Genomic DNA, 14,423 nt, shown 5'->3' with positions numbered 1-14,423 from the left:
CTCTCCCTGCCTTCCTAACACTCGCCCCTGAGAAGACTTCACCAAGTGTGCTACGTGTAAAGTCGTCAGTGTGCATCAGTAAATAACCCCAAGGGTTTCTGTGGCCCCTGTCAGTGAGAGTCACGACAGCTGATTTCCCTCACAAGGCGTTCAGAACTTGGCTTTGGCAAATTGTGCATTTCTTTAGTTCCTGGGATTTTTTTTTTAATATCCAACTTTTATAATAGAAATTCCAAAATAAACATAAAACATACAGTTATGAACAAAAATATTAAAAAAATCTTTAAGAATAAAGTAAGAGAGTGAAGTACAACTGTCTGTTCTCAGCACAGGGCCCGTTGACTGCCGATACATCCCACGTGAGAAGAGGGATCTCCTAGGTCGCCAGGCTCTCCACACAGCTGGCTGCACAGCTGGAGTCAAACCTTCAATGTGAAGTTAGGCTCCGTTTCTTCCTCCTAGAGAGTTGGCAGAAACATAACATTGCTTCCTCAAAGCATCGTTGCAAGTGTTAAATCAGTTAGTACATGGCATACCAAATCTTTTGGACTTGATGTGACAAGAGACAGGCGGTCAGTGATTGCTCTTAAGTTCTGCAGGCTCGGGGGTGGGTGGGATTGCAAGAGGCTAGGGCTGAGTCGGGCCTACTCAGTGAGGATCTACAGCAAGCTGCTACCTATACTGCGAGCCTGAAAGTGAGGTAGGGCACTTCACTCTTGTCTGAGTTTGAGTTCCCCTTTCTGTAAAATGTGGGGAAAGCTCTGCCCTCGATAGGAACTCGCTGGAGAAGCCAGTCTATAAAATGCCAGGTCATTTGGGCTAGCAAAACTTCATAGAAGATGCCTGATATCAAACAGGTAGGCATGGGGCAATTGTAATTAGTCACATTTTGCTCTTGGTTCAGTAGAAAAGACAAGGTGGGGGGAATCTATGTGCTTTGCTTTGGCATTCCTCATAGCACCGCTCTCAACACATGACATCCCTAGTGCAGTATTTTGGAAGGTATTTCAGATCTGAGATTTCTAGGAACCAAAGAAAGGACACTGTGATGTGAGCTTTTTATAAGCCTGAAGAGCCAACGTTTTACAATAACCTTCCAGAATAAAGAAGATGGTTTGTATAAACTCCAGTGAGAGCAAACATCTCCAGGTCTGTTGAGCCAGGGGATAGGGAGGGAAGGAGGGAGGAAGGAAGGAAGGGAAAGGCTAAATCGTGGGGCTGAGGAGATGGCTCAGTTGGTAAAAGTGCTTGCCATACAAGCATGAGATCCTGAGTTCAGATCCCTAGAGCCCATGTAAAGGCTAGACACGCAGAGAGGAGACTGTACTCCCGTCGCTCCAATAGGGAGGTGGACACAGGAGACTCCTCAGACTTTTACAAGCCAGCTCACTGGAAAAAAGAGAGAACCTGTCTCAAATTAGGTAGCAAACTTAGACCGACCCCACCCCCAAAGTTGTCCTGTGGCCCACATGCATGAGCCATGGCACACATGCATTAGCATTTATACCTATAAATGTGCATGAACACATACAACACACAGAAGACAACAATTACTGATAATTATAATATAGAAGAAACTGTGGCACTGGGTTTGCTTAGCCCAAGGACTTCTGATAATCACCTCTGTCCACAGCTCAGAAACAGAGCCATGAGCAATGCCTCCGCCCCCATGAGCAATGCCCCCACCCCCCATGAGCAATGCCCTGCCCTCATAAGTAACGCCCCGCCCCAGTTGCATGGCCTCGGAGTGGGGAGTGAAAGGAGGGACACCTGGTCTCTGGCCAGCTGTAACCTGGATGGCAAATCCTCCCAGTGGTGGCATGAAGGCAACATGTGGCATTTCAGGATCAACTATGAAGATGTGGTCACAGACACTATCTGATCATCATACGACTTCTCCCTAGTCCTCACCCAGTTATTTCCCTCCTAAATTTTCTAAGTAATTCCTAATGTAAAAAGTTACTTTAGGCTCTAGAAAGTCTAACTTTGTCTGGCAAATAGCTATATTTTTTTCAGAATTTCTTGAAATGTGACCCTTTGTGGGAGTGGAGGGAGTGGGAGATTCCCCCTACCGTTTTCTTTTTCTTTCTTTTTTTATTCATCAGGGAGCAGCTTTCACTCACCAAAGCCCTTTTAAAGTCTCTCTCTCTCTCTTTTTGTATACCCATCAAAATAGAAGTTTTATTATTGCCAGCTGAAAAAGATCTATGTGTTGTGTGTGCTGGGGAAAACTATTTCCAAGAACAAATTAAAGGGTTCTTTCGAGACAAAGCAGTACAGGAAGTAACTCCCACAGTGTCCCGGAGCACAGGGAGAAAGCCCACTGTGCCTCTATGTTCCAAAGCTGTCAGACAGCAGCAGAGATTATCTTGGACTTCATTAATAGAAAGTAAAGGGGCTGAAGTTCCACTTAATCAGAGTGACGTGAGGAAGCTCTCCTACCCACGTGTCTCTGTGAACGTGGATGGATCTGATTCTGTCTGGATAGGGTGTCAGTCACTGGGCTCCTTTTGTAGTTGCTTTAGAGCTCCATAAAATATCAGTGATACAGGGAAAGACATTACTTCCACTGATGCATTTATAGAGCGATGACATGACTGCTTGGTGGCATAGTTAAGGGGAGGTTTTTATTGTAGATATGAGAGAAAATAACATCCAGAGGCATCTGGAAGAGTCCACAGCAGAGAAAGAGAGTAGTAGATGAAATATGACCAGCAGACTGGACCTGGCCAGAAGAGAAGCAGGAGGGTGGGCAGGGGAGGAGGGCTTAGAGAGATAGAGAGTAGAGCACAAGAGAGAGGTAGGGGAAAGAGAGGAGGGAGACAGAGAAAGACAGAGAGAGAAAGCATACCCTAAATGGCAGGGTTATAAGGAGAGTGAGTAGCTGGGAGGCGGAGTGGGGAGCCTGTGAGCTGGAGAAGTTTAAGGAAGAGGAAGAGATGAGCGTAGCATGGACTCTGAAATGTGTGACAGGTACCTGTGATACTGAGGGAGCCTGGAAGCCAGCGTGGGCTTTGGTATGTTCCTAGGCACCACAGATGGCCATTTGTCCCTTCTGACTTTTGGAATTTGGGGGAATGGAGTTTCTTTTGGACCTGATAATATCTTAGTATGCTGTGGTTTATCTACACAGAGCCTCCCAGTACACACAAATGACCCTTCCTCACTTAAGTTTGAGGAGGTACTAAAAACTGGTAACTATGGAACCAATTATCTTTACTAGTTAAGAAAAAAACACTAGCCATGTGCTACTAAAGTTATTTCATATGGAACTTAGAGTTCTACAACAAATAATTTCTAACACCGCCAGTGAAAGTTCAGTGACAGATATGGGTTTGAATTTGTGCTTAATTCCTAATTGTTTGGTCTTTGGAGTAGTCCCTCTTGTCATTCAGCCTCTGATGTATGCAGAGGCTGTATGTATGTTTTCCAGTTAAAAATGAACCTGGGTAATTACATAATTTAGGGCCAAACCAGCTTTAGGGGTCTTGTAGGACCAGACTCAGCAATCCTCATAGCCACTTAGATAATATGAGACACAGAGTGGGGACTGAATCTGTGCACTCGGGGAAAAGGAACAAATGAAGGGCACAGAAGTGTCTGTGCTCATCTTCAGGCTACCGACATGAGCTTTAGGCTTCATCAGGAAGAATGCAGACAGGAGAGCAAGAGGTCTCTACAATTAAGCAGCACGTCATGGTGTGCTCTGGTCCATCATTGTTTCCATTGTAGTCCTGTGATGTGGTCCAAAGAAGTCCTCATTGCTGAGAGGCAAATGTGGTTCTCGGGAGATAACCAGTCACATTCCTTACCAGCAACATCCTCTGGCAGGTAATTATCCTCATCTGCAGGAGAGGACTCTCTTTCCGGGCTGTGTTGGTCCCTGGAGTCCGGGGCAACTGCAGATTTCATATAACTTGACATCGCTGGCATCATTTCAGAACCTACAACAGAACACGGTAAAAGCTGATGGTAAACCCCCGGGTTACTGTGATCCTTGGGTCTTCAGCCCTAAAAAAGGATGCAGAAGGGTGGACGTGACCAGATACTTTCAGCCAGATTCTTCTCGAGTGATTATCAAGTGTGCTTCCAAGTGCCCCAGAGCACAGGGGACATGACAAATGAAGGCAGCGAGGCCAGCTTAGATCCTGCCTGCTTCATCTCCGTGGCAAAGCAGTTGTGAAGAGCGAGCTGGAAGCTCAGGATGTGCACCATTTCCATCCTCCTCTACATCATCCCGTGTATTTCCTGTGTCATGACTTAGTAACAAATATGTAGATCAGGACAAGATTTCCTGACTACTAATACTTCATTCAGTATTAGCCACTAGGTAGACTTTGTTGATCTCTTATATCACACGCTGTCTTACCTGCTGCATGACACCAGCCTTTACACCATCAGTTGACCGCCTCCATTCGTCAACTCTTTTCCTTTCGTTCTCAGGCATGTGAAAAGACAGGACCATGATGGATGCTTCTGCACAAATAAGAAGTCACTGTAGATATAATGAATGAAGCTTTTTTTAAATGTCCTCTGTAGCAAAACATTTTGTTAATTAACACTTATCAGACTGGAGCTAAGCATTTTTTAATTAAAAAACAAAACAAAACAAAAATACTACAAGTTCACAATATTCTAACACAGCGTGCAACTCAAAGAATGAACCAAACAAAAGCTCAAAAATTGTTCAGCAGTGCCCCCTAGCATATGTAATTTTAGGCAAGCAAACCAGGAAGGAAATCCTAGTTGTCATTTTCTCTTTAAAGCATGTGTTATTTTTACACGTCTACTTAAATGGCCAATTCTGGACATTATTCCCCAGTCTGCCTGTCGAAGATAGCTATCAGCAGGGGATTGCGTAATCTAGCAAAATTACTTCCTGTTAAAATATTTTCAGAATGATATTACTGCAACTCTGGGTATCCTGGATCCCTTGCTTCTGCTTTGGTGACTGGCTTAGGGAGATTCCTGCCCTGCCCCTCCCTCCTCCGTTCTTCCCCCCTCCCCCCATCCCACTCTCCCCACCCGGTCATTCATTTAGGAAAGAGAAGTAACAGGGCTGGGAAAGATTCCTAAAGTAGGATAGGGAGTCGTCAGTCTTTGGAGATTGCCCAAGACACGGTCTCTGAGGCCACCATCTCTGGGCGCTGTGATCTCAGGGAAGCCCTTTATTACCGTGTGACAGGCTGTGTTCCTCTGTGAAAGGCTCCAGTGCCTGTGCTCTGGAGCTGTTGGAAGTTACTGCTCACAGGACACCAGTGCTGGTCATCCGTAACCAGCGTTGGTTGGTAACCAGTGTTACCATCAGTCCACGAAAGGATGTGAACAGTGGACCGGTGTTTGATTTCCAACCTGAAATTCTACGGGTGAGTTCGTGGAGTGTGGTTTCCTCATCTCTGAGTGGGGTGATAACAGCGGCCGGGTACTGTTGTACGAACAGGAAATCCATGTAGTGTGCCCGGCGACAGTAGGAGTCGGGAGAACAAGCAGAGCATGGCACTGGGCCTTTCAGAATAAAACAGTAGTAATCCTCTGAAACCAGCGACCAGGAGACAGCAATGTCAGGGTTCTGTAATCTGGAAGCCGAGGCTAGAACCTGACTCAACAAACCTAGGAAAGCCTGGTAAACCCTACAGGTGACAAGAGGCCCAGGAACTACCAACACCAGGTATCTCTAGAAACCAAAAGGTGGACTAAAATCAAGAGGTTGATTGGGATTCTTTTGTTTTGTTTGTTGTTTGTTTGTTTGTTTGTTTGCTTGCTTGTTTTTTGAGACAGGGTTTCTCTGTGTAGTCTTGGACTTGCTTTGTACACCAGGCTGGGCTCAGACTCAGAGATCTGCCTGCCTCTGCCTCCCTGAGTGCTGGGATTACAGGTGTGAGACTGGGGTTCCTTTTTTTTTTTTTTTTTAAGCCAAATGGGGACATGGCTCCATGAGGAAAGTGCTTGCAAACATGAAGGCCAGAGTTCGGATCTCTAGCAACCATGTAAAAGATAGGCAGGTGGCATGCTCCACTCCTCTTCCTCCATAATCCCAGCTCTGGGGGAGGGATGGGAGGAGACAGGAAGATCCTGCCAGGTCTTGGAGCTCCGGGCTTCATTGAGAGACCCTGTCTCAAACACTAAGCTTGAGAGCAGATGAGGAATACAGCTTCTGGCCTCCATGCTTACCCCCATCCCAACCACTCATCTACACCCACCAACACACACAAACAACTCCTAGGTCACCATATTCCTTTTTTGGCAGGCAGGCAGGCACTCTAAGGGAAGGATACAAAACTAAAATCTCAGCTCTTAGGTAGAAGTCTACAGTCTTAGTGTCAAGCCCCTTGCTTGTCACCAACCAACTATTTGATACCCAGAATGCTGGCAAGAAGGTATAGACTCTCACAGTAGGTGGGATAAGATGAAGCTTTTCACCTTCCTCTTCTACTTACCAGGCAGCCACACAGCCAAAATTCAAGTCTTTTAGTCTGTCCAGGCATCTGTTGCCACAGTATTCACCCAAGGGCTGGGACAGCAGCTCTGTCCCACAGCTGAGATCTTCAGGACCCTGGTTTTCGGGCTCCACTATAGACCTCCTTCCAACATTGCTTCATCTCCAGGCAAGCTGTGAACTGAGCTGCCTCCTTCAACTGCTTTCACTTTCAACCTTGGCTGTAGTGTATTGCTTGGGGTTTCTCCTGGTAACGAGCTCAGGCATTGGGTGCCCATATTTCTCTAACGAATTAGATGGTCTGAGTTCTCAAAGTCCACCGGTATATGAAAGGCTCTGGTGGTGTGTGATTGCACTCTGCCCTGCGTATCAACCTTTGAGGCATGGGTAGTTTTTCCAAGACAGCCAAGCTTAGAGATCACTGCTGTTTGATGGATTTTTGTGGCACCAAAGTTATCCTTTCAGATTACACTGTGAAAGCACACAAACAAATGTTTTAACAAATCTGTGTGTGTGTGTGTGTGTGTGTGTGTGTGTGTGTGTGTGTGTTGTGTAATGTTGGTTTTGAAATACACAGAAATAGTACTTTTAATAAATTTGGTCAAGAATTTAAAACTGTGTGTTTACATAAGACTTGCCATTTCAACTTTTTAAATTCTTTCATTCTTTGACAGTTGCATACATGTATATAATGAATTTTAGTTTTTCACCCTATTACCCTCTCTCATGCCGCTTCTATTCTCATGTCCTGTGTATGTGTTTTGTGTGTCTGTGTGTCCTCATGTGTGATGCACGTCTGTGGGTGTTGGGGGTTATGTGTTGGGGGGGTTGTCTAGCCTACTGAATGGGGTAGGCTTGCTTCCAGGAGCAGGGGCAAAGGGCATGGGCTACCTATCAGTGGCTACTGGACTGAAAGAGATGACACTGCCTCCCCAGTAGCCAGTAGTCCCTCAGAAATGGGTGGGGCCTCATCGTTTGACAATTGTTACACATGCAATACACTAGTATGACCTATCAAACATAGAGCAAGACCAGCACAGTGTCCTCTCCAGGACTCTTTTCATCTTGCACAACTTCAACTCTGTTCCCAGTAATCACTCACTGCCCTTTCTTCCCAGCCCCTGGCAACCGCCATTCTGTGTCTCCTGAATGTTGTGAGTTTCTTAGCACTTACACAAATCATTATTATTATTATAATAAACGAATGAGTAAAAACTGACATTTGTTACCATTGTGAGCCCCAGAGTATTATGGTGAAAATACTTCACAGGTATTTAGAGTAAAATTAAGTTCTTTTTCCATCCCTGAAATAACATAAAATGTATTTTTGAGGAATAAAACCACCATGAACTTCTTCTAACCCAGCTTTAAAGTGATGGTGCTTTGAATCTGGGGAAATGCTATTTCCTGCTGCCTTGTTTTTCCTGTAGGCACAACTTCAGTCAAGGCTACACTAAAGAAAGATACCAGCCCTCGTGTCTCCATTCTAAGGTTTACTCCAGCCTTTTCTGTGTCCAGCTTTTATTCTGAAGGGAGTGATAGTTACTGAACAGTCAACAAGAAATACAAATGTCCGTTTATCCGTGCAGCAAACTCTGAGTGACTACCGCTGTAGTCTACTGCTGTGGTTGGGGTATGAACGGTCTCCCAGAGGCTCGTGTTTGGGAAGCCTGGCTTCCAACTGATGGGTCTGAGAGGTGACTGGATTTCCAGGACTCTGAGCTAATCAGTAGATTCATCAATGGACGGATTCTCATTTTAGTGGAAGATGGGCAATGGGAACTGGTAGGAGGAAGTAGTCACTGGGAGTATGTCTTTGAAAGGTACCTTGTCCCTGGCTCCTTCCTGCCTCTGTCTGCCTTCTGGCTACTGTCATCCTCTGTCATAAATTCCAGCTGCCATGACGTTCTGTCTCACTCCAAGCCCAAAACAATGAATTCAGATGACCTTATCTTAAAGGTTCTGGGACTGTGGACCAAAATAAGTCTCTCCTCTTTCAGTTCTTTCAATTTTTTGTCACAGCAACAAGAATCTGTATATACACAGACAAGATACTATCTATGGCTAGTTCTAGAGGACTTGTGTTTTATTAGGTGGAGACATTTAACCCAGGCCATGAGAAGAGACAGACTTATGAACTTAGGGTGATGGCTGTCTACCAGGACAACAACGGAGGGAGGGGTTTCATCCGGGAGGCTGACAGTGTCGTCTTGATGTCTTCCTTCCCTTTCTTGATAGGCTGGGGCATTGGGCAGGACTCCTTTGTCTACCTCTGCTATAACTGCTCCCAGTTTCTGCAGGTTGTGGTACTATCAGGTGATTCTGAAGTAGCATAGCAGGTGGCTCCTTATTTGGATAAGAGTGGACAGTTCCTGTTGCCACTTCTTTCATTTCCTCTTGAGCCCATATAAAGGATACTTGAGAGAAACATTGCCATATAATTAAAGGCACTCCACCCTGGTGACTATAAAACACCAATCTAGGTGGCTAGAGCAAACAAATCTTATATATTAAACAATGCCTGTATATAACAAGAGCTGATGAAACAGCTTAGAGGGAGGAGGTAGGCATTGATTATAGTGTCAGTCAATATCTGTGCTGTAGTTGGCTCACAAAATTCCTAAATGTTTAGGGACTAGTTCTAATATACACCAGGATAGATGTACATTTTGTGTGTTTTTTGGTTGTCATGACTTGTACTTTTGAAATCTTTTAATGGAATGTCTTTGGAAGGAGCATGTTCCCACAGTTATCCCTGGTCTCTACTTGTTAGTTACTTAGGCTTGTGTTGGCCTGGAAGAGCAGCTATAGTTTCTGAGCAGTGGCATAAAGACATCACCAGTGTTCAAGACTCTGTCCTCAAAAATATGTCTTCCATCCAGTCTCATTGTTAGACAGTCTCAATTAGATCCAGTCTTGGTCTCACTGTTAGACATTAAGACGTAAAAGGGAGCTTTGAACATGAGAGGACTCCTTCCCTCCTCCTCTACAATTAATGTAGAGTTAGCTCTTTAAATAACGCATAGTATGTATTGAAAGAGATGTCCATTTGGGGCCATTCTTCCACCCTGGATCACAGTTCATATTCTCTTCGAATCTCTGTTTCTTTAATGACCTCCTCTTATTCTCACCTTACGTAGTCGTTGTCAGAATTAACGGAGGCAAATTAAATAAACAATAATAGCAGTAAGAATTATGGCTGACATTTACTGAGCTAATAGCACTGGGGCCTGTGGTTGGTTTTTATCTGTATCTAAATCAATTAGAGCCTCGGGGTTAATGGGATGCCTAACAAGGAGAAGATTCCATCAATGCTAGCTATTATTTTTATTCTTGTTACTGCCTTTAAAACTGTAGAAACCTTCTCAGTGTCCATGCCTCTGTTTTTCCACTGTTGAATTTTCATGGGAACATCAGTTAACTACATATGCTGTCATGTCAGTAGCAAATGAAGTATTCTGTAGGAGTTTATCCTTTGTAGCAGGAAATGAAAGAGAGAGCAGGAGAGGGGAAAGTGCATTAAGCACAAAGACCCAACATACATGTTTTCTTTTGGTGCCCCCAATATGACAAGTGACCGTTAGACAACAGACATAGTGCTGTTTGTGAACTTCCAAGTCAGTATGTTACTGGCATGAGATTTTGCAAAGTGGCATAAGGTTTCCAAGATGTCAGTTAAATCCTATCATGGAACTTTTTCAAAAGCTATCCTTTCAGCCATCATTTGCATGGTAAGTGTCTTTTACATGATGGTTTATGTTTGTTTGGAAGAATGGATGCCGCCCTGCCTTGAGTCTCAGAGGAAGGAGCACTCATTTTGAACACAGTTTAGGAAGATGCTTAAAACACTGATGTGTTTGTCTGTGGTCCCTTTGGATGTTTGTAAAGCTTTCCCATCAGGTCATTAGTTGGTTGGTTGGTTGGTTGGTTTTTCCTAAAGGAAAAAAAATAATCTAGTTTAGTAATGGGCTTTTGGCAGGTCTTCATAAACAGTCCTCCGGCGGGGAGGGGGGATTGGCACTGATAGAAGGTCTCATGTGACAGACTGGCCTTAAAGCTGAGATAGAATTAAGAGTGGTCTTGAGCTTCTGTCCTCTTGCCTTCCTGTCCCATGTGCTAAGCTAATAGGCATGAGCCACCTGGCACAAGCAGCTTTTTATCAATTACTTTGAAAGGATAGTATAAGTGACAAACTGTGCTGTCCTGGTAGCTTAGCGTTAAAAGGCCAAAGTACATCTTATTTCAGATATTTTAGGAGGAGGATAACATACCTGACAACATGAGATGAACTGAAAATGTTTGTGATACTAAGTGATTAAAAACATCAATGTCAGAGGCAACAGAAAAGTTTAAATTATTTTATAACATTTGAATATGGAAAATAATATTTCAAATTAAAGCTGGTTTTCCATATCATGTAACTATAAACACATGCAGATACATCTGAATTTATAAACTATATTAAAATCTAGAGGTTTCGATCACACCAAAGAACGGCATAGTTAGGCTTGCCAAGGACATGCTTTGGAAAAACAAGCCAAGCAACCTTATCTTCAGCTCACTGTACTTGATTGATGCTCGTAAGCCTCCACTTTAATTTTGTTTTATTTTTGCTTTTTATTCAAGTAGAGGAAGAATCTTGCTGAGCTCTTGAGATAAGGAATGAGGGAATCAGCAAACTGACTCAGAAAACTAATTTTTCTCAAGTGTCATGGGCAGTAGGAGGTGCAGCCTGATGAGTCTGTCCCTCGGGGACCTCTCCCAGAAGCAGCTGTGGTCCTGGCTTATGCTGCATAGGAGAATTTTAAGAAGGCGGTATGAAGCCAAAGGGATTTATTAAACAAAGGAAAGTGAGTTGCTATTTCTTTTTTAAGATAAGAGCACTAGGGAGTTAGCTTAGTAGGTAAAGTGCTCACCATTCGAGTATGAGAACTGAAGTCTGGGTCTCTAGAACCCAAGTGAACATGTCTGGTGGCCCACCTGTAACCCCAACACTTGGAAGGTAGAGATGAGGGCTCCCAGAAGCAAGCTGGCTAGCCATACTAGCAGTATTGATGAGTTCTGGGCTCAAATGAGAGACGCTGCCTTAAAAATAAGGTGGGAAAAGATTAAAGAACATTCCCAGGTCAACCTTGGGTTTCCAGCACAAATGCAAACAAACCCTCGTGCCTGTTTCTGCTCAGCTCTAATGGAGGAGAATACTCATGAGCTTTAAGGAACAGTCCAGGAATGGTCAAGATTTCTAAGAATAGAGAAATTCTTCTATTAGGTTTCTAAGTATGTCATGAGTGAGATGCATTATGGGAACAGGCAACTTAGCAAGGCTAATGATATGAAGATGCCATTATAGCAAAGGACAGCAAGCCGCCGTCGAAGTCAGTCAGTCACACTGGTTGCAGCTATAATACAGCCCTGGGTCTCATTAGCCAGCTAACACTGTTCAGCTGGGCTGTTGGTTTCCCGGCTTATCCAGCCTACCTCGGCTGGACCTACAGGGCGTGCGGAACGAGTGAAAACAAGAGGGTGAGCAGTTGTTCAGAAGCCTCTTCACAGGGGTCATTTTAGTAAGCCATGCTCATTTCCTGGAGGATGGAGCCCTGATCGGAAAGTCTCCTTACACTGCTCCTTAGTTGAGAGCAGCAGAAACAGTAGGCATCTCCTCCTCCCTGACCAGCCACCAGGCTGTGCTGTACAGACCCATCACTGTCCATCCACCTCTGTAAACGCCCCGCTCAGATGTCTCAAGGCGACATACGCCGGATATAGGAAGACTGTAGAAAGGGACAGTATGGGAGCTTTGCTAGAAGGCTTCTGGAAGACTGTGCAGCTAAACAGATGAAGAAACTCAAAGCCAAGCATACCTTTTAAGCATGTCAAGATCAATGCCACTATTCCTGGCTGCATGCTTCTCTAAAAGAAGAAAGGGGGGAAGAGTGGTGCTTGCTCTTTATGGCCTAAGCACTGTAATGTTAATCATGAGCCTTTTCAGCCTAGACTCTAGGTACAACAGGGTCTCTACGGAAAGCCTTGGGCTGTGAGAGCTCACAGAATGGAACAATGCCAGGTCTGATTATTGAGTGCAGGACTCTATAGGAATCTGGTGACAAACTTCATTCCCTCTGTAAAGCCATTATAGCACAGCAGATCCGACGTTTATCTGGGCTAGAGAGCCAGAAAGGAGGATGCTGTGAAAACAGGAATTTCTCAGACTTTTGACAGGGAAAACCTGTGAAGAGGGAACTAAATCGAAAAGTAGCTAAATCTCAATATAGACACCTCAGAAGTGCTGTCTCATAAATGTGCGCATATATATATGTAATATATATATATGTATATTACATCTCTGCTAAAATAAGTTTTAGAGTTGCTGGGAAAAAAGGAAATGAAAAGGAGAAATCTTTGTTCACCAGTTCAAAGCTCAAATCTCTTGTACGTGAAAACATATCCTCACTGTATAGGCTGTGTTGCATAGATTATCATTCTAATAGTAGATCTTTACATAAGCAAACACACGTATGTTCTAATAGAAAACATTTGAAATACAAAGAGCCCATAGGCAGATGAATAACAAATGCTGTGGTGGCTGTTGCATCCTTTTTTTTCCCACCAGAGCCCTCTGTCCTGCTAGAATACCACCTTCACAGAAATGTCCAGCTGGCTCCCTCTCTGACTAATCTCATTGTTTTCCTTCTGTACTCTTACCTGCACTAGAGATGGCAGGGTCATGAAATAAATTAAACCACAATGATAAGCAAAAACTGACCGACAGACATCCTTTACTTCCTGCATAAAACTGGATGAGAGCAGATCCATTCCTCTTAGGTAATCCAGTACATTCCTTACTGGCTTGAAGGAAATCAAATGGGCTTTCTGGCACTTGTATCTGAAGAAGTCCTGACTGACGGGGACCTTCTCAAAGCACACTATCCTCTCAGCATCTCCCAGCCCCAGTCCTTCCCCTCCACTCCTTGCTTCCACACCTCCCACTAGATTGCCCCGGAGAACTGAAAGTTCTTCTCACTCCTCAATCTTTCGTCCTCCCTGCACTCAGGCTCACCCTGTACAACCCATCAAAAGACCACCGGGACTACTGCAGCAGGCTTCTCGGGAGACAACCTGCCTCTGCTTCTCATGCTCTCCTTCAGTGTTTCTAGAACTCATATCTAGGCATGTGACCTCCCTGCTTAAAACTCTTCAGGATCTAGAGTGGCATCCAGAATCTTTTATTGCTCTTCCAAGCATGGAGGGATATGGCAGAAACTCAACTCATTTCCTTTTGTCCCACCCTGAATGCCACACCAGCTGTGAACAAGGATGAGAGGCAAAGCAGACAGTTGATAGACCATTGCTCTAACTGCTGACGAGCAACAGAAGCGGGATTCCCATTCCCGTGTGTTTTGTTTTATTTAAAGAAAAAGGAGCGATGGCAAGGCTATGGTGTGTGATCACGTGTGCTTTCCATGCGTTTTTCTAGAGTGTCCACATTGCGTGTACGGTAATTTACCAGTGCTAGCCAATGTGGTTACTTACTAAGTGTTTTAGCCTGTTCTGAATTCCAAACAGCATTTTATCCAGTTTAAATTTTCAATAACATTTTTCAGTATTTCTATAAAAAAATCACATTTTAATATAAATAATGGTATTTGTTATACATTTATATATCAAACTTCAGAAAGGGAGAATTATTCATTAATATTAGTACTATGATCAAGAATGTTATCAAGCACTTAGAAATGTAGTAGATACTAGAAATAATGACATTCTCGTGCCAAATTTGTAGTAAAACTGTTGTTCTCTCTCTTTTTCTCTCTCTCGTTTTATTCTTCCCTCCCTCCCTCTCTCACTTTTTTTTTAAAAGACAAAGTCTCACAATGTAACCCTGACTGGCCTGGAACTCACATTGTAGACCTGTCTACTTTCATGTTTTCTGTTTCTGACTTTGTATGTTCTGTAATGTATTATGGCCAAGTAAATATGAGGATTTAAT

General features: G+C 43.9%; 1 protein-coding gene and 1 long non-coding RNA gene across 2 annotated transcripts in view; one reads left to right on the top strand and one right to left on the bottom strand.

Annotated features, from left to right (window-relative positions):
• Window positions 1-14,423, top strand: part of C11H1orf21 (chromosome 11 C1orf21 homolog) — a 194,291-nt gene that overhangs the window by 145,993 nt on the left and 33,875 nt on the right. The window lies entirely within an intron of this gene.
• LOC132646490 (uncharacterized) lies at window positions 216-4,496 on the bottom strand. The gene is made up of 3 exons (XR_009584786.1): window positions 4,370-4,496; window positions 3,813-3,944; window positions 216-458 (listed from the first exon to the last, which is right to left on the bottom strand). It is a non-coding gene; the product is annotated as an uncharacterized LOC132646490 (long non-coding RNA).

The sequence above is a fragment of the Meriones unguiculatus genome, chromosome 11 (genome assembly GCF_030254825.1).
Source record: "Meriones unguiculatus strain TT.TT164.6M chromosome 11, Bangor_MerUng_6.1, whole genome shotgun sequence".
Taxonomy (NCBI): Eukaryota; Metazoa; Chordata; class Mammalia; order Rodentia; family Muridae; genus Meriones; species Meriones unguiculatus.
This window is presented reverse-complemented; position numbering and strand designations above follow the sequence as displayed.